Source organism: Cupressus sempervirens, chromosome 5 (genome assembly GCF_028749045.1).
Source record: "Cupressus sempervirens isolate cs-2001-9-10 chromosome 5, ASM2874904v1, whole genome shotgun sequence".
NCBI classification, from domain to species: domain Eukaryota; kingdom Viridiplantae; phylum Streptophyta; class Pinopsida; order Cupressales; family Cupressaceae; genus Cupressus; species Cupressus sempervirens.
The window spans coordinates 760,891,626-760,911,636 of NC_143122.1; the positions used below are offsets into that span (position 1 = coordinate 760,891,626).

General features: G+C 34.7%; 1 pseudogene; it reads right to left on the bottom strand.

The window, feature by feature from the left end:
* Positions 1-14,926: 14,926 nt before the first annotated feature.
* Positions 14,927-17,574, bottom strand: LOC149558134 (G-type lectin S-receptor-like serine/threonine-protein kinase At2g19130 pseudogene; annotated as a pseudogene).
* Positions 17,575-20,011: the final 2,437 nt, after the last annotated feature.

Here is a 20,011-nt window from a genome sequence, read left to right on the forward strand (position 1 = left end):
ACAACGTATCTACAGGATAGTCGAAACTCTGCCAAAGAGTCTCAGATTCATTGTAGTGGCTCGGCATAATAAAATTGCCAGAATCCAACAGCACAGCCCGCGAGGGTTTGTTCGATACCTTCACTGACCAAAGAGAGGCGCCCTCTGCATCAAACAGTCCCAGATTGCCTTCTTTAGACAGCTTCAAAACGCCAGGCTTGTTCTCCGCCGGGCTCTCCCTGTTAGCCACCCAAATTATGGCCTTCTCTGATAATTTGGCATATCAGATGCCGATATACCAGTTATTGCTTCCATTTGGGCTGAAGAATCCCAATTCGAAGGTGCCATTCTGTGATATTATTGTCCGATTTCCAATAAGCGAGTCGCCCAAGGGAAGGGCGTCTCCCCTTTCAGTACCAGCAGATAACCCATCACAGTAGCAAATTGTAAGAGCGAATATCATATAAGCTAGCAGACCATTCTTGCCCATTTCCGAATGCTTAGCTCTTCACGCGTCCCTCTTCTGCTCTTAATTTCTCACTGCTGAGCTCAAAGTCTGTTCTTAAAGTCTTTGAAGTAGAAACTACGTCAAAATGGTTCAATGGCCAAACCGGTAAATTTGTTTTTATTTAGAAGTTTCCGCGTATTAGGAAAGAGCCGTGCAAGACTTAAACGACATAATTATAAAAAGAAAATAAGAATATTTATACTTCTTAATAGTATTATGTAATGGTCAATCAGATAGATTTTAATTTATATATATTTTTGGTTCTTGTTCTTTCTATTAACTCATTATTCTTGTTCTGAGTTGATAAATTAAAAATTTCCTAGAAATTATCGTGATCTTGAATGGTATAATAATATGGAAAGTTTGAGTCAAAAGAAATATTATGTAAAAATAATATCTAAATGTATTATTTATTAGAAATGGATTTCAAGGAAAGAGCAAGAAATTATTGAAAATGAGTTGAAACTGCAATACATATGACATAATTAATAAAATATCAAGAAGATAAGTATGAATATTTATTTATTTATTTATTTATTTATATTAGAATAAATTAACAGTGTAAATTATTTTAATATTAACCTTTTTAATTCATTAATGTGCAATTCAGAAATTTCTTAGAAATTGTCATGATCCTGAATGATGTAAGATGGAAAGCTTGATTGATAATAAGAACTAGAAGAAAACAACTAAAAAATGCATTATTTATTCAAATTGTATATCTTAAGAGTCGAGGAGAATGAAATAATAAAAATTTAGTTGAAAGTGCAAGATATAGTCCAACAACTAAATCTTTGATATAGAAATTTCTAAGAAATTATCATCATCTATATTAGTCTAAGCAGAAAAGCTTAATTGAAAAGAAGACTAGGTCAAAAATATATATAAATATATTATTTAATCACCTTTCATATTTCAAAGAAAAAGAAAAAAAAATTATAAAAAATTAACCCCACACACACACACATATATGTATGTGTATATGTGTGTGTGTGTGTGTGTGTGTGTGTACACACACACACAAATACACAAGCTTTGGGCCCACGCTCATGAGAAACACTTTATAAGAGGGTGTCTTTTAATTAGATGGTCCTCCTGCATTTGCACCTTGGGCCTTGCCATATTAACTCATAAGGGACCTTTTTCTTAGCATGTGCTCACATCTACATAATTCCTTATTGGACCCAACATTTTTCTTTGTGTTAAAATTTTGGGCTATGCACATAATTTTTGGGACATGTGATCCTTTTTGTCATTTTTTTAATAGTCAATGGATTTTTGGTGACATTTTCTAGCATCGTTCCGTGTACAAGGCTCATGATTGCCAGATTTTATGGGCATGTGCATGCAATAATGATCCACCATTAGTCAAGGGTGACATTTACTATTGGTCCCTATACTTTTTGGTGTGAGCACTTGTGTACCCCAAATGAAGGTCTTTGCACTTGATTCAAGGAGCAATTTATGTGTAGGTCCATGTCATCATAGGCACGTATTTTATTTATGAGGCCTTTATTATTGGGTCCACATATCCTTTCTACCCATCGGGTCATGCACTAATCGTGATTTTGACTTTATTTGTCACACATGGTACTTTTATTGGCCACCGGAGTTTTTTTTTTGGCATTGGCCCCTTTTTATTCTAGCGAACTAGTTTTTCTAGGTGACTAGATTTTTTTCCTAGTAGGTGTCATTTTTTAGGCTTTGTTTGGACCTACCTTTATATTTTTGTTCATATCTCGGGCATAGACTCCATTTTCCATAAATGAGATATTGAAAAAACTCTGGTTCCAAGCCCATCCCAGTGGTACAGGTAATTTTCAATTTTGATGCTTTTTATAGCTTTTTCTGTTCTCCAACTCAAGAATTATATTTCACACTCTGGGAGGCATATCCTAGGCATCTAATCTCCAATTTGGAAATTCTTTATATCATTGGAAATGTCTTTTTGAGCTCTTTCTAGTGATGCTAGTTGGGTAAAAGTACAAAGTTGTGTCACCTTTCAAGTTGACTTATCATAATGACTAAATTTGAGTATTTCTATATAAAAATAAATTTTGTCCAAACATGTGATCTAGATAAATTCATTCAAGCTAAGTTATATATGGTCCCACACATTTCTAATTGGAAATGTCTATTAAATGCATGTTTTATACTAGTTTGTATCCAATTACTAAAGAAATATAATTATTTCATAAAAGTGGCATTTCAATAACTCTTACTATTTTTTATAATATATTTTTTTAATAACATATAAACACCATTTAATAAAACTCAGAGTCAAGAATATTCTAATATAGAGTTTATAGAGTTTTAATTAGAAATAGTATATTGTAGTTAAAAAATTATACAAGCACATATTTTAACACTTGAAAAGATGTTAATTTTGAGAAAGAAAAAAATATTAAATCATATGAAAAATATTAAAATTTATATGATATTCTAGAGGAGAGAGTCCTCTTTTAGAATGTATAATTTTTCTCCTAGTTAAAATAGATTTGTTTCAAAAAATGTGGTGGGAGATGAAAACTATCGATTTCAAGTGAGTTGAAATTTGAATCATTATAAAAGAGAAAATATAGGTCTAGAGCTGATTTTTATTTTTTATTGTTCTAGATTTATATTTTATTTATAACAGAGTCTAAGATCAAAGGGAAATAAGTTTATTTCCATCTAGTTTTGTGGTGGGAACTAGACCCCTAATTTTTAGCATTTTTTAGCAGCAAAAAATTTATCTATAAAAATTTAAAATATATATAAATTCTTATTCCAAATAATTATAAAAATTTATAATCTTAAACATCATCCATTTCTACACATTTGATTAGTTTACTTCATTTTCAAATTCAAAATAATAATACCAATTTTATGTCATTGAAGGTGAATAGTTATACTTTTGTTAGCCTTTTCCTATACAAAAGGGTGACACAGGTTTGTGCTTTTACCCAGTTGTTTTTCTAGATTCTGTTGTAGGCACATTCTTTTTAGTTTTCTGTATTTTTGCTTTCTAGTGGATATCTTGGTTGTTTCAGGTCTGGGGATCAATATTGTTTCTTTAGATGATTCGTTATAGTTTGTTGTTGGAATTATATTGTATTTTTCATTAGTGACAACACTTATTCAATTCTGAATGATTATTGAGCTCATCATTTAGTCTACAGTGTTTACCAAGCATTCAGTGGTTACCTTGTAGGTTCATCACTTAAGTAGTTCACACTGAGCATTCATGAAGCTACCAAGTGAGTGTGCAGTCCAACAGTGTCTACCGAGCCTACAGTGTTCACCGAGCTTCACAATGTCTACTGAGTCATCCGTTTGTGCAATGGAAGCCAGTGTTTACCAAGTGATGGATGTGTAGTGTTTACCGAGTGAAAGCAAGGTAAACAAAGGATTCAATTTTTATCGAGTGACACTATATCTACCAAGTCTCCAATGGTTACCAAGTTCCAAGCTACGTTGTGTGTTTAGTATGGACCAAGCTTCTACTTCACCAAGTACATGACGATGTCGAGTAATGCAATGGATGCAAAATATTAGAAGGCCACCAAGTCAGCTTGAAGAACCCGAGTTTTCTACTATTTAGCCTACTTAATAATATTTTGTTCACTAGTGTTTTGGCTGACCTTGCAATTGTAATTATTCAAATGGTATATATGTAATGTATTATATCATTTGCAATGCATGTATATCAAGGAATGGATATGTAATGCTTTAAAGAAGAGTAAATGTGAGTCAGGAATAGAGCAGAGTATTCAGCAAAGTCTACAAGCAGCAGTAAAGATTCATCAGTCATAAGACGTGATTTGTACTTCAAGGATCTAATCAGCAATCAAGTTGTAAGTAGATCCACTATTTCATCCTAACAGGTGAATCAATTTTGTAAATCCTTTAACAGGGTAGACTTAACAATCTCTATATAAATCTCCTAACAGAGTGCATACATCATTGTATGTTTGTAAATCCTCTAACAAGGTGGATCTAGCAGTCCAAATTGCTCTTCATAGGGAAGATCATTAGAAGTGATCAATGTAAGCCCTAACAGGCCAACTTTATACTGTAGTAGTGAAGTTTTGTGGGTATCATCCCAACCCCAGTTTTACTTTCTATTTGGAAGATTTCTAGGTCACCAAAATTCTGTGTTCATGTGTTATAAATGTTTATCTTTCTCATGCATACAATAGATTAGATGAATGAATAATGAATGGATTAAGTACTGAATTGATTTAAAGTTTTTTAGGTTATTGATTCACCCCTCCCCTCTCAATAACTTAGCTAGTCTTGATTATTTCTAACAATTGGTATCAGAGCATTGTGGTTCTCAACATAAAGTTTGACAACTTGAGAAAAGATCTAAAGGACAAATGGAGATATTCAGACTTGACAAAGCAATTGAAAATGAAAAGCTAGATCTAGAGATGGCCATAGTTCAACTCAAGGAAGCAAAGGAACACCTTTCACAATCCCTAAAAAAAAGAAAGGAACTTGCAAATCAGATGAATGATCTCAAGTAAGTTGAAGAAAAGATTGAAGACTTTTTCCCCTCAAGTAGCTCAGATGAAGCAAACAATGCAATCAAAGAACTCCTAGAAAAGAATGGATCTCTGCAAATAGAAATAAGAATGCTAAGAAGAGAACAAGAAATTCAGTCAGCAACATTATGTGAAACCTTGGAACAAAGAAACAAATTGGAAAATGAGACAAATGAAAGGATCAATGCAAATCAAAGTCTTATCAATCAACTATCCAATGCAAATGAAGAAATCATGAATCTGAGATTTGAAAATGAAAGCCTGAGGATTGGTTTAATCACTGAAAGACAAACCAGTGAAAGTTTGGAAAATGACCTAAAAGCTTAAAAGAAAATCAATGAGAGAATGATGAAGTCTCAAAAAGATATTAATCAATTAAATCAACAAAATGAGCAGAATCTTCATAGATAAAAAGGTAAAGTAGGACTTGGATATAATGAAGAAGGTGAATCTTCCAAACAAGTTGCCCAAAGGAATGAAATACCTACTTGCAATCACTGTGGTAAGTTAGGTCATACATCAAACAAATTTTGGAGCAATGAAAAAGCAAAATTCAATGGAAAATGCTACAACTAAAATCAGCATGGTCACAAAGCTATTGAATGTAAGGAAAAATCAAAATTTGAAGGTAAATGTCACAAATGCAAGAAGCATGGTCACACGGCATTCCAATGTAGATCCAAATCATTCAATCCAGCTGAACAACTTGTTAAGGAAATATTTGGATGGGATTACAATACATAGTATAGATGTCATTATTATGGAGAATATGGACACATTGGCAAAGACTGCTCAAGGTATCACTTGAGAAAAAGAGATACAATAGTAAGATGTTATACATGCACTGAACTTGGTCATATAGCTAAGAATTACATGAATATAGGAAGAATTGAAGATGAAAAGAAAGCTAAAGCTGATAACATTTGGAAACAAATGAGACAACAGTGGATTCCTAAATCTACTGAGCAGAATAATTCAAATGATGGCCACATCACTCAAGAAGTGGGTGACTCCACCATTTCCAATTAGATTCGTAAAGGAGGATCTAGAACTATATCATCAAGCTATACATAGAGTAGTTCTAAATGAAAGAAAGAAAAAGATCCAATCAATATTTTAGATACAAAGGGTCACAAGAAATCAAGTCATACCGAGCAAGGTCAGTCATAGACTAAACTAAGCTAGATCGAGAGTAACAAAAGTTTTGTTTGATCACCAAGTCCCAAGTTTCTACAAAGCAAGTGTGTGAATGATAGCTTGTCAAGCACTATGTCATCATAGCTACTTTTTTACTGAGCATTAATGGTAGAATTTTCATCAAAAAGGTAGAATTTGATTTCATTTCTCACCGTGTTTTCACAATTCTCAGAGCTAAGCAATTTCAGGTGCATCTAGGCTATTTCAAGCAATTTTAGAGTGAAGGATTTGTTCGAAAGATTTTTATCTTTTACCGAGCATCAATGGCATCTGGGAGTAGTAGTAGTAGCAAGGCAAAAAGAGGTTCAAAAATGTTGGTTAAGGGTGTGGAGTGGAACGCGCCAAATTTCAAGCTAGTTCCAGCAATTGCAGAGTCACTCAACCCTAATGGAGCTCAATCGGAAATTCCACCAAAGGTACTCTTTATCAACAATATTTTTACACATTTCAAATTTTCTATTTAAGAGATTGGAAACCTAGAGATGGACAATGCCCTAGGAGAAATGTGTGTTGATGGTTCACTGAAACCCGAGCATAAGCATCTAGAGACCAAAGGATTAACCCATATCTAGCATATGCCAAGGAATTTCCAAATTAAGTGGATTAGATACATCCGCAATCATGTGCACAATGGTCAACTATGGTAAGAGCAACCAGTATTAATCACCAAGAAGATGATTCATAAGATTACTGGTCTCCACATGCTAAGTAAAGCAAAAACTACCAAAACCCTAGGTCGAGATGAACTTCAAAAGAAAACCCTAGCTCAATGGGATGGTAGAGGTTTGAAGGTTAGCACCATTTCTGACATTGAATTAAGGTTTGGCATTCACGTCATTGCTCACAAGATTTATAGCTCTATTCATTTGAACTGTGTGCCTTGTGAGGTCATGGATTTGGCATTCAAGATTGTAAAGAAAAATCTAGAATTTGATCTGTCAGAGTTATTGTTAAAACAACTAAACTAGAATATGGACAGCATTAGGATATCAAAGAACAACCCTTGCAAATTTGGTTCTTTATTGACATGTCTTTTCTTCTATCTACAAAAATTCTTTCCATCCAAAAGATCTGTTGTGTGGAGAAAAGATATTCCTATTTTGTATCAGATAAATGAGTTTGTAGCAAAAATGGGTGTAAACTTTGATAGCATCATGGACAATTATTTTCAAGATTTCAAGGAAAGGATGAATAAAAAGTTCCAAATTCCACCAAAATTGGTTGAAGACTACAAAGATGATGTATACTTTATGGTTGATTGTGATAGAGTATACATTCAGGCAGTTGGGCCTCAAGTTGCATGGGTGAAACCTCTTCCCTATGAGGTCAATATTGATGAAACTAGGGATATTATCAAAGTACTGGTGAATGAGCCAATAGATCCAAAGCAATCCACTTTTGGAACTTATGATGAGGTAAAGGCTAGAATTGAGCTTGAAATCAAGCTACCCCAAGCTATCAAAAATAGCAAGAGGAAGATAGCCAAATTGAAAACTGCAACTAGCCCTCTCATGCTTACCCAAGGTAAAGGAGAAGATGAAGAAGAATAAAAAAATGAAGATGAATCTAAGAAAGAGGTAGAGACAATCAAGAAGAAGGGAAAGGTAATCATTACCAAGCCACCTAAAGCCTCCACAACTATGTTTACCAGAAGATCAAAGAAGAAAGGAGGAAGTGAAGTTGTATTCAGTAAGCCCCCTCTCACCTTCCAAGAAAGATTGAAACAAATGGAAGAAGGTGTAGGCATCTCAAACTTCAAGGATTTCAAGTATGAAACTAGAACTGATGCCGAGAAGATGCAGATTGAGAAACTGGTACTCAATAAAATGGGAAAATGGAAGTATTCTCCAGACCAGATAGTCCCTTGGATTTCAAAAGAACTATTGCAGCCAAGATGGGAATCAGCTGTACAAACAACTAAAGATATTTATGAATATACTTTGAACAAGTTATTGCCAAATCTTATAGATGTAGAAGTAAAGTCAGAAATGAAGATCAATGAAGGATGAATGATGATTAGATTCCATACATGTTTGATTTTAATCAAAGATATTGAGCATGTTTTTAATGATGCAACAAACATGTGGAAGGGAAACTATCATCTACATAAGCCCAATGATGATCCTTTAGAAATCAAGGATGATGAAAGTGACCAAGACGATGAGGAAGATGATAATACTCCCTTAGTCATAGTAACTAATGAAGGAGAAGGAAGAAGAGGAGAAGGAGGAAGAAGTAGTGGAGGAAGAAAAGGATGAAGATGATCTGGTCAGGATAGAAGTAGAAGCAATTGCATCTCTTCCTCAAACTCCACCAAATACTATCACATATGTGGAGACCACTTCTACTAGTGAGATTGTGAGCACAATAGCAACATCAATTGCTCAATCTTCACCAGTCTCCTCCTAGCTCTAGGTATCTACAATGGAAGTGTCAAGCACTTCATCTACCAAGCTATCTATTACCTCTGCAGCTACCAAGTTAGCTCCCTCTACTCCTACATCATCAATATGTTCTACAATCTTTTCTTCTGTAGCTCTAGTTGCACCAATTTTTTTTCCAAATAGTTCTTCAATTGTAAGTATTCCAACTTGTACATTACCAATTGGTACATCATTTTTGGGAGGCACATCAATTTTGGATATAGTTAGCACTTCTCTCAGTTTTCCTCTAGTTGGACCAATTCAAGTTTTTTCTACTAGTCCAACTTCATCAACTATATTTTCTATTTCTAAATCCAAAGAAGTAAGCACTAAAGTAAAACCAAAGACTCCACTAAAACTTCTGCTTACTAGCAAGGCAATTGATGAGGATATAAACTTGGACAAGGAAATTGTTATACTTAAGATAGATCTGGATACTGCCACAGTTGATGAAATGAGACTAGTCAGTCAGCTTTTAGAGCTAAGAGCAAGGCAGAAACAAATTAGAGATGAGAGAGATAGAGAATCCACTATAATTTAAAGTGCTAAAAATATAATTACTGAGGCAATAGGTTTTGATGTGGATTCTTCTCAACACATTTTTTTACAAGTAGAAGAGGCCATACATAAGTTCAATGAGGACACTTCTGGCCAAGAGAAGCTTATAAAAAAGGTAGAGAAAAAGTTTGACAATAAAGTTCTTGAGCATATTGCTCAACAAATAGCCATTAAGTAAACATAACTTTCTACAATTTTGGCTAATCTTGAAAATTCTTTTACAAATGTAACATCCCTTTTTGCCAAGCTATGTGATGTTACCAAGTACACAAAAGAAATGAAGGTAAAATTGAATAAAATTGATGAGGATCTGAAGGCCAATGCTCAAAAGTTGCAGCTTGACTCTAGTTCAAGCTTCACACATCACATAAAGATTAGATTCTTGTCAAACATGCAGGCAGAACTATTAAGAGAGGAAGAAAGGATCCATTCTACACTAATAGACATCCAGAACATGATCCTTCCTATCATGGACTCAATGTAGAAGCACATTGCTTATTCAAAAACATTGATCCATGATAACAATTTTTCAGTTGTAGATCATATGATTGAACTATCAGGAGAATTCCAAGTTGCACTTCATATCTACATAATTTTGTAAGAGAACTGGAATAAGACATTAGCTCTTATTCTTAAGGTTCATTCTGAGTTTCTCTCACATTTTGTTGTATTTTTATAAGTATGATTACCTTTGGCATTATTTTCAGAAAAGGGGGAGTAAGAGATAGTAAAACTCAAGGGGAGTAAGAGACAATGGAGAAAATAAGGGAGAATATTATAGATTGATATAGGTATAGTGATAAGCTATGTATATAACATGCCATATGTATGAGGGAGATATGTAAAGACATGTAATAAATGTATATACAGCAAGTTTACAAAGATCAATTTTGAAACATCAATTTTAGCATGTCGGTGTACATAAGTTATGGCTAATAAGTGTTTTTGCCACTAATGCCAAAGGGGGAGATTGTTGGTATTACATTGTATCTATCATTAGTGGAAACACTTATTCGATTCTGAATGATTACCAAGCTCATCACTCAGTCTATAGTTTTTATTGAGCATTCAGTGGTTACCTTATAGGTTCATCACTTAAGCAGTTCACACCGAGCATTCTTGAAGCTACCGAGTGAGTGTGTAGTCCACTAGTGTCTACCGAGCCTACAATGTTCATCGAGCTTCATAGTGTCTACCGAGTCATCAGTTTTTGTAATGGAAGCTAGTGTTTACCAAGTGATGGATGTGTAGTGTTTACCAAGCGAAATCAAGGTAAACAAAGGATTCAATTTTTACCGAGTGACACTATATCTATCGAGTCTCTAATGGTTACCAAGTTCCAAGCTATGTTGTGTGATTAGTATGGACCGAGCTTCTACTTCTACTGAGTGCATGACAATGCTGAGTAATGCAGTGGATGCCGAGTATCAGAAGGTCACCAAGTCAGCTTGAAGAACCCAGGTTTTCTACTATTTGGTTGACTCAGTAATATTTTGTTTGCTTGTGTTTTGGCCGACCTTGAAATTGTAATTATTAAAATGGTATATATGTAATTTATTATATCATTTGCAATGTGTGTATATCAAGGAATGGATATGTAATACTTTAAAGAAGAGTAAATGTGAATCAACAGTAGAGAAAAGTATTTAGCAAAGTCTACAAGGAGTAGTAAAGATTCATCAATCACAAGAGGTGATCTATACTTCAAGGATCTAATCAGCAATCAAGTTGTAAGTAGATCCACTATTTCATCCTAATAGGTGAATCAATTTTGTAAATCCTTTAATAGGGTAGACTTAATAGCCCTTGTATAAATCTCCTAACAGAGTGTATACTTCATTGTATGTTTGTAAATCCTCTAACAAGGTGGATCTAGCAGTCCAAACTACTCTTAATACTACAGTAGTGAAGTTTTGTGGGTATCATCCCTACCCCAATTTTACTTTCTATTTGGAAGGTTTCTGGGTCACCAAAATTCTATGTTCATGTGTTATAAATGTTTATCTTTCTCATGCATACAATAGATTAGATGAATGGATTAAGTACTGAATTGATTTAATGTTTTTGAGGTTACTAATTCACCCCTCCCCTCTCAGTAACCTAGCTAGACTTGATTATTTCCAATAGTTTGTACTATCTATTGTATCATCCTTATATCCCTTCTAGTCTTTATAGACATCTATTGCATGCATTCTTATAAACACACTAAGATAAAGTGTCATATTGCATCTATATTTTTGTTTTAGTTATTTTTCCTTCTAATTTGAGTAGTGTCATCTAAGGATACTCATGCAGATTAGTGTATTCATGGGATTCACCATATCTTGTGCCTTATTATACATGCACTACTCTAATTAAAATTCCATGGGGGGTTGATGTTTTTTCGTTATTTTCCATCTTCCTTTGTTAGTGAGTTTTCCTTCAATGACATTAGCCTCATGACGTGTCTGAGATTGATCACCTTTGTACACATATATGTATTCTTTTGTGCATCTTGATCGCCATTCCTTGAAATGCAGTTCTTTTGGCCCACTTTTCCAGTTGCCTATCACCTCACCCTTGTCAATATTAAGGGGGTACTTTTATTGGTTCTTATGCTTCCTTGGTTCGATGGAGTGAGTCATGTATTCAATATTTGTTCCTATGTACTAGGCAGATGTAGTGGTTGGGTACCTATGCATTTTGGTGAGATGGATCATTTAACATATATAGACACTCTTCATTTCATTCCTACTTTGGTTGTAGCCTTCCATATTTGATTGATCAACTCTTTAGGCTTTGGTTTTTTATGTCATTTGTATCTTCAATTTTAGTTGTTTCCCTTTATGTGCCTCTTAATTCGAGCAGTATCTTCTAAGAGTACTCATCTAGATTACACTCTTCTCTACTTGGTTAGGTTCTATTTTAGTGCAAGTTCTTTAGATCAGCAATTACCTTTGATAGAGTTTGCAACTTCTACATACTTTAGTGGTGTTCTTCATGATCATCCTTTTATTCCTATCTTCTAGGACATTCCCTAGTTTGGAGGCTTCTTCAATCCTTCACTAGTATTTCAACATATGTTTCCATCTCTTCTTAGAGTAGGACTTTTCTCATGTGGTTTTCTCTATTTCTCCTATTTACAGAGATTTGGTTGTGCTTGGGTGCCTCATAAGGCCTTTGTTGTGGGGACCCAACTACACTTTTAGTAGTAGTTTCTAGGTTTTTAAATACTTCCTATGATTATCTTAAGGGGGGGTGTTAGAGTAATTAGATATTTTCTAATTAGCTATATTTTAGTTAAGCTAAACTTTAGGTATCTAATAATTAATTCTTTTATTAATTATTATCATGGAATCTAGTTTTTACCTTTTAGGGTTTTTATCTCCTTTTATAAGGATTTCTCTCTTTGTAATTATATTCATTCTCTTTTGATAATAGAAATTTATCCATTTTCTCCTCCATGGTTTTTCCTCATTTCTTTCTATGATAGGTGTTTTCATGGAGGTGATTCTTAGGAGTTGTGGGGTTGATCTTTCATCAACTTCAATAGTTCTTAATGTAGCACACCCTTTTATTATGCATTCTATTAAAGAAAAATAAATATCATTTTAGAGTGGATTAGAGAAATGGACTATATCTCTAAGTAATATAGTCCTAGATTTAAAGTTTTTATCCTTTTTGGATTCTTGTATTGTTATTTGTATCATACCTTTTTAAATTCCTTTTTTTGTGAACTACTAGTATTTTATGGTATCCATGGTGCTACACTATATGTTCTTAGAGTCTCTAGGCTTTGCTTGAGACCCAATATACTCAATTTTGTTTGTATTTCTTCTATCTAGCTCATGTTATTTTACAATATCCAATAAACATTGAAGTATATTCATTATGCACTCAACTTTCTATTTTAATATATAATAAGACTCTGTGTCTTTTTCCTCAAAAAGAAAAATGATGAGAAAAAATAGATTTATTAGAAATTATCCACTTGCTTTAGAATGTACTTATTTTCCTCTCCTTCATATTCATGTTCTTTATTTTTGGTTCATCACCTTCCTCTTTTATAAATTAAATATATATAATGTACAAAATCCATATAATTACATATACTTTTTTCACATCATGAAAAATATTGGGTACTCATAAGTTCTAGTATGCAATTGATACAATAATTTTTTATAGACAGTAATGAAGATTCTGTTGACTAAATTCTTGATTATACTTTAGATATCAATGGAGTTGTATAGTTGGTATTTTTCCATGATAGTACTTTTGTGGCCATTCATTCATAAAATAACTTAATTATTTTACTCATGAATAAAAAATCCAATTGAACATCATGCTTGTAAACATGCAATATTTTACATCTTAGTTACAAGTTGAATACTGTGTATTTGCATAATAAGGTTTTCATTTATTTTCAAGGAGTTCTTAGGATGATTATCATCATAATTCAAAGTTACATAGTATTGAAAAACAAAAAAAGTCATCCAATTGATTCTATAAACCTTTCACATAGCCATATACCTTAATATTGTCTCATTAGATCCCTAACCATTCATTGTGTCTTTTAATCCTTTTCATCCATCCTAGTACTCAAAATATTGGGAATTAAAAAGCAACATATGCATTAGACTAAAGATCATTGAAAGAAAGTTATGCTAGGCGTTCAATGAACAATCGTCATCTCATTATCATGATCATATCAAGTCGAGGTAGGGTGCATGCTACTTCAAATGCTCTATTTTAAATTAAATAATGACTCTCCATCCTTAGGCTGTGCATATGCAAATCAAGCATAAGACTATAACTCTTATAAATTTGACAAATACAATCATATACATTCATGACTAAACTAATATCTACTTCTTAAGAAGATTTGAAGTCACTATTATGCAATAAACTATTAGAAGAAAGGTTCATCACTCTAGTGTCATGAATTTTATTGTGTATGATAGTCATTATAGAAATTAAATTAAGAGTCCTATATAAGGTTAACATATTCATTAATAGAAAATTAAATATGAAAAATGCTAAAGTGATTTACATAGTAACTATTAAAAGATGTAAATCCTAAAATTGTACGTAAATCAAACATTAACTTATCAAATAAACATGCAATACTTATAAATTATTAAAATAATATAATTCTTTTAACACAAATATCTACATTAAATTTGAAAATCTATAGAAACACAAATTGAGACATACATATAGACACACAAGTTCAAATCCCACTGGGGGGTAGGGTATGTACACCTCGTTTGTAGCGCCAAGCGCCTCTCGAAAAAGAGTACGAGGTAGTCCCATATCACTGTCACCATATGTAAACCCAAAAACTATGGCATAGTGTCGTGGACTATAAAACCCACTTACTTACTTACTTACTCACATATAGACACAGATACAAACACACGCAACCAACATGTGTGCAAGTTCTCTCTTCTTTCTAAATTGCACTCCATATTTACCATATTCTAATACCTAACGGCCTCTATGACAATGGGAATACAAGTAGAATAGTCATATGTAAATTATTAAAATTCTGGATTCTCTATTTGGGTGCACCAAATCAGAATTGCAAATAGGAATATAATAGGAAGATGTATTCCAATTTTGGCCCAAAAAATGAGCACTTGCAATTCCACCGTGGAATTCAAATGCATATTCCTATTCCATTTTTATTTATTTTAGAAAACAAAAAAAATTGTGTCTATGAATTTCCCATCGAATTCTAGCTGAACCAAAGAGAGAATAAGAATATGTATCCTTATTTTCTATTCCAGAATAACAATTTTTATTCCCATATTTGTATTCCCACAGTCAAACAGGCCCTAACAGAATTGTGTGACTTCAATAGGCTTCCTTTTTGTCTATGAGTGTAGACATTAAGACCATTATTAAACATCACCCACTAAAGAAAAAAAAAACTTGAAAAAACCTAAACCAATTTCAACTTATTTAACAAGTTTTACCTAAGAATCATACCTGCTTAAAATCATCCAAACATTAAGCATATCTAGAGTTTGAGCTCTATCTAAACTTAGCTTGTGGTGCTTCCGTCTGATTGTTGTTTATTCACTAGTTCTGAGCTCGGCATGTGCAGGATTGGAGGCTCCATCTTCCCCTCCAGCAAACGTGCCACTTGTCCCATGCTTGGCCTATTCTCCTCTTCCCTTTCAATGCATAACAACCCTACGATGCCCATTCTTCTCACTTCTTCAAAATCCGCCTCAGCTGAAATAGCTTCATCTACGATATTAATAATCTTCCCCTGGCAAATTTGAGTTGCAGCCCACGCAGGAAAGTAATACTGACTGGAATCTTGGACATTCAAATCCAGACTCCTTCGGCCAGACATGATTTCCAAGAGCGTTATACCAAAACTATACACATCAACTTTGGGTGTGATGGATCATGGGAAGACCCGAGATCCACTCTGGAGTCAAATACCCTCTTGTTCCTCTCGTTGTCGTCAGTACTTTGCTGAAATCTCTACCCACAAGTTTCGACAACCCAAAATCTGCTAACTTGGGTGCAAAATTAGAATCCAGAAGAATGTTCTCGGGTTTAATATCGCCATGAATGATGTGATCTCTGCACTCCTCGTGGAGATAAACTAAACCTCGAGCAGTGCCTAGAGCTATCTGGAATCTGGCCTTCCAGTTCAGTACATTTGCTTTCCTTTTGGAATCAGCAGTGAACAATAGGGAATTCAGAGAGCCGTTGGGCATGTAATCATAAACTAGTACCCGTCTCGATTCTTCTGCACAAAACCCTCTCAATCTGATCAAATTCACATGTTGTATGTTTCCCAGACAGCTTATTTCGGCCTGGAACTGTTTCTCGTGTTGTCTTGAACCTTCCAGTCTCTTTACGGCCACAAGTGTACCGTCTGTTAGAGATCCCTTGAACACTGACCCGAATCCTCCGCTTCCCAATTTGGTTCTAAAATTCCTTGTTGCAATCTTCAACTCCATGTAGCTAAACATTCTAAGAAAAGAATCCGAGGAGTCCGAGGACGTCTTCAATGGTGGTCGCAGCCGATACCTTTGCCACATAAAAAATGAGAACATACTTAAAGCAAGGGCGAGAGCACTCGCAATAATAATGGGTTTTAGTATGGAGGAAGACGATTTATGATAATTAGGAACTGCGGGTCCAGCTACTCAAATGGAAACATTCCCTCTTCTATTTGATGGAGAGTTTTTCATGTTTAAAATATCGCCGGATTTTGCAGTGCCCAGGAATTGAAAGCAAACGCAGTGCACGAGCAATTATGTAGGCAGGCTTTCTGGCAAGCTTCCTTCGTGTGTTCAGGGTATGAAGAAGCTGAATCATCAGGCAACGTTACGCCAGACTCGATAAATTGGTCACTGCTGCCATTTTGCGTATCACAGTTTAATGGCCGTTCGCGAACACAGCCGCTAGACCACCAGTCCTGAGACTCCCAGGCGCGCTTGTCTGCCGGGGCGAAGCCTTCCAAACAGGTGCAGAACTGAACATTGTTAGAGTTGCAGCTTCCATAGGCTCCACAAAGACCAAATACGTCGCATTGATCTCTAGGATGAGTAGCCACCAAGGTCCGTTTAATGCCATCAAACAAAGCATATTCTTGTATTCCTCCGGACTTGATTTGGAGAAGACGGGTGATCCCTTTCAGCAATCTAGAACTGAGATACAAACCAGAGCTTGTATTTCGGAAAGTCGCATTGAAGTAGTCCCCGTTTACCAGTTATGGAACTCCACTCAAAAAATGACCGTTCCAAGTTCCACTCTCCCAATATTGGACAGAATTGTTCCATGTTAGCACGAACTGTAGGGCTCCAGATGGATCCAGCTGAATGGAGTAAAGACCAAGAGCGGGATCCATTGAATTTTTCCAACCGATTAACTTTTCCTGTCCACCGAACCACATTCCCGCCAAACCGGTATCTACAGGATAGTCGAAACTCTGCCAAACAATCTCAGAATTATTTGTGTTGCTCAACAATATAAAGTTACCAGAGTCTAACAGCACAGCCGGCGAGCACTTGTGGGAAATATTGACAGACCAAAGAGACGCACCCTCAGCGTCATACAGTCTGAGATTACCTTCTTTTGAGAGCTTCAAAACGCCAGGCTTGTTTTTCGCAGGGCTCTCCCTATTGGCCACCCAAACCATGATTTGATCTGATATGTTGGCGTACCAGATGCCAACATACCAGTTATTGCTTCCATTTGGGCTGAAAAATCCCAATTCAAACGTTCCATTCTTTGATACTAACGTTTGATTTCCATTAAGGGAATCGCCCAAGGAAAGATAATCTCCCCTTGCAGTACCAGTAGATAAGCCATCACAGTTGATAATTATAACTAATGCAGTGAGAGAGAACATAATATATGCTGGAAGACGCATTTCCATATTGTTGATTTACATATGTGATGAGTTGATCAGATTGTATAGCCGAATTAGCTATCAGATTATCATCATTGCATATGAGTGCGCTAATGAGTGCGCTTATGAGTGCGCTTAATGTGCTGGTAAACTTTGCGAATAATAATCATTGCATATGAGTGCGCTAATGAGTGCGCTTGCTGGTAAACACATTAATTTAAGCATATTTCTTATCAGACACGTATTTAGCTGTGCGAATCTTTCGCGGAGCGACAAAGAAAGGGGATGCCAATGATAAGAAAAAACATTTAAAAAACAAAAAAACTTATGCATTGCTTGTGATTTTTTTTTATGAAAAATATTTAGTTGTATATAAATATATTAAAAATGTATTATTCTTCAAATAAGAAAATCATGTTTTCACTTGATGGTTAAAAGGAAGAGTGAAAATATAATATAGTCTAGAGTGCTTAAAAATGGGATGTGACCATTTTAATGACCACCTTAGTATACAAGTTTCAGATGTACAAGTCTCTCCTCGTGTCGTACAAATTGTGCTTATTGGGTGGACTACTATTGTACATGATTTTCCAACTGTGCAAGGTCCTTTTGGTGTTGTTTGTATAGTACATGCCTCCTATTGTGCAATGTTTGTATAGTGTGTGCCTCTTGTTCTTGGTTTTATTTGTATAGTATGTGGCATACACTCTACTATCTATTCTCCAATGTTCATCTATACGACCTGCATTTGAGACTCCTTACATCTTTAGTGTGTATGACCTACACTTATTGCCTTCCATACAGGATGTTTTTTCTCATATGTATGTCCTCATGTCTAGTACCTTCTATACAATTGCCTTCAATATGGTTTTTGTCTACACAGTCCCTGTCTTGGAGTCTCATACGATGTACTACAATAGTGGTTTCTTCTCCTCATTGTTTGACCATTACAATGTACAAAAGGTGGGAATATCTTGATCATATGGTGTGCGGCCTACAACTTGCTCTTCTTTATAGTGCAACAAGTCTTCCTTTCAACTACTTCCATGAATTTTCCTCTCTCCCTTAGGTGATTTTGACCATACAATGTACAAATGCCAAGAATATCTTGACCATACAATGTGCGGCCTACAACTTTCTCATCTTTCTAGTGCAGCAAGTCTTTCTATTAGCTACGTCCATTAATTTTCCTTTCTCCCTCAGGTGGTTTTCTCAACTTCTTTCATGCAAAAATGTTTGGTTTCCCCTTAACTTTTCTAGTTTGTCCCTACCATCTACACTTTCCTTGTACTCACCGTAGTATGGAGGGAATTTGCCCCTTTCTTTGATTGCCAACATGTTGCAATGTGGGTCAAAAACATTATAATATTCTACTTGCCAGTGGAACAACCCATTTAAGGAACTAGTCTCATCCTTGAAACAAAACCCTAACCTTAGGATGCCTTCATCATCGAGTTCCACTCCTCTGTTTGTGTCTTCTCCTTGAGACTTGGAATCTAATATTAACTCCTAACTTATTGCTTGACTTCAAAGATCAATTGTGTATTTATTTCATCCACTTTCAATGGAGAGGGTATTCTTATTCCAATTGTGATTATTGTTTTCCCTAGTGAGACAACCTTTTCCTAGGAGAGCATTTTACCCCTTCCTCTCCAAAGAGATGAATACAAAGTCAAGAAGTAATTGTTGTGTCCAAATGACCACTTTTTTCCCCATCAAGATTCCAATAGGCCTTTTTCCATGTTGATCTTCTCCTACAAGCTAGAATGTGGACAACCATAATATTTTAATCATAATTCAACAAATTCATGAATGTTAATTGTTTCCACTATATTTGTTGACTGATTTATGATAAAAGTCTAAGGTACTATTATCCCTTATATATCATATTTGTTGATCGATTAATGATAAAATACTAAGGTACTATTAGCTCTTATACATCACTTCATGCATGTATATTTCTAATAACTCTATGCATTCATGTTTCTCTTGGCCTAAAATTAATGTTTCATTTAGGCATATTTATTTAAAGAGGATATGAAGCATGTAACATGATGTATGAAGAGTGCCTAGTTGGTTGTGCATCTTGGTAATATCATTTTCAACATTCTTACATATTTTTTCAAATAGTAATATAGCCACTTTTTAGATTATTACATTTATATAAGGAATCAAGATTTCATTTTCTTTAAAATGGGAAGGAGATGCTTTGTAATATTTTTAAGGGGATCACCATTACTCTATATTGGTTCTCTTTAGGCAAGACTCTTAAAGGAGTCTCTAAGATCCATTAATTGCAGCTATCTCGTATAACTTACTCTAACAAATATATGCTAGAAGAGAGTAATATAAGTGCAAAAATAGTATTTTTGGTTGATGATGCATGAACATGTGTGAAGCTTTTGTTTGCTGACAACAATTTTGTGATGGATTTTGAGTTATAGCTCCCACAATTTAA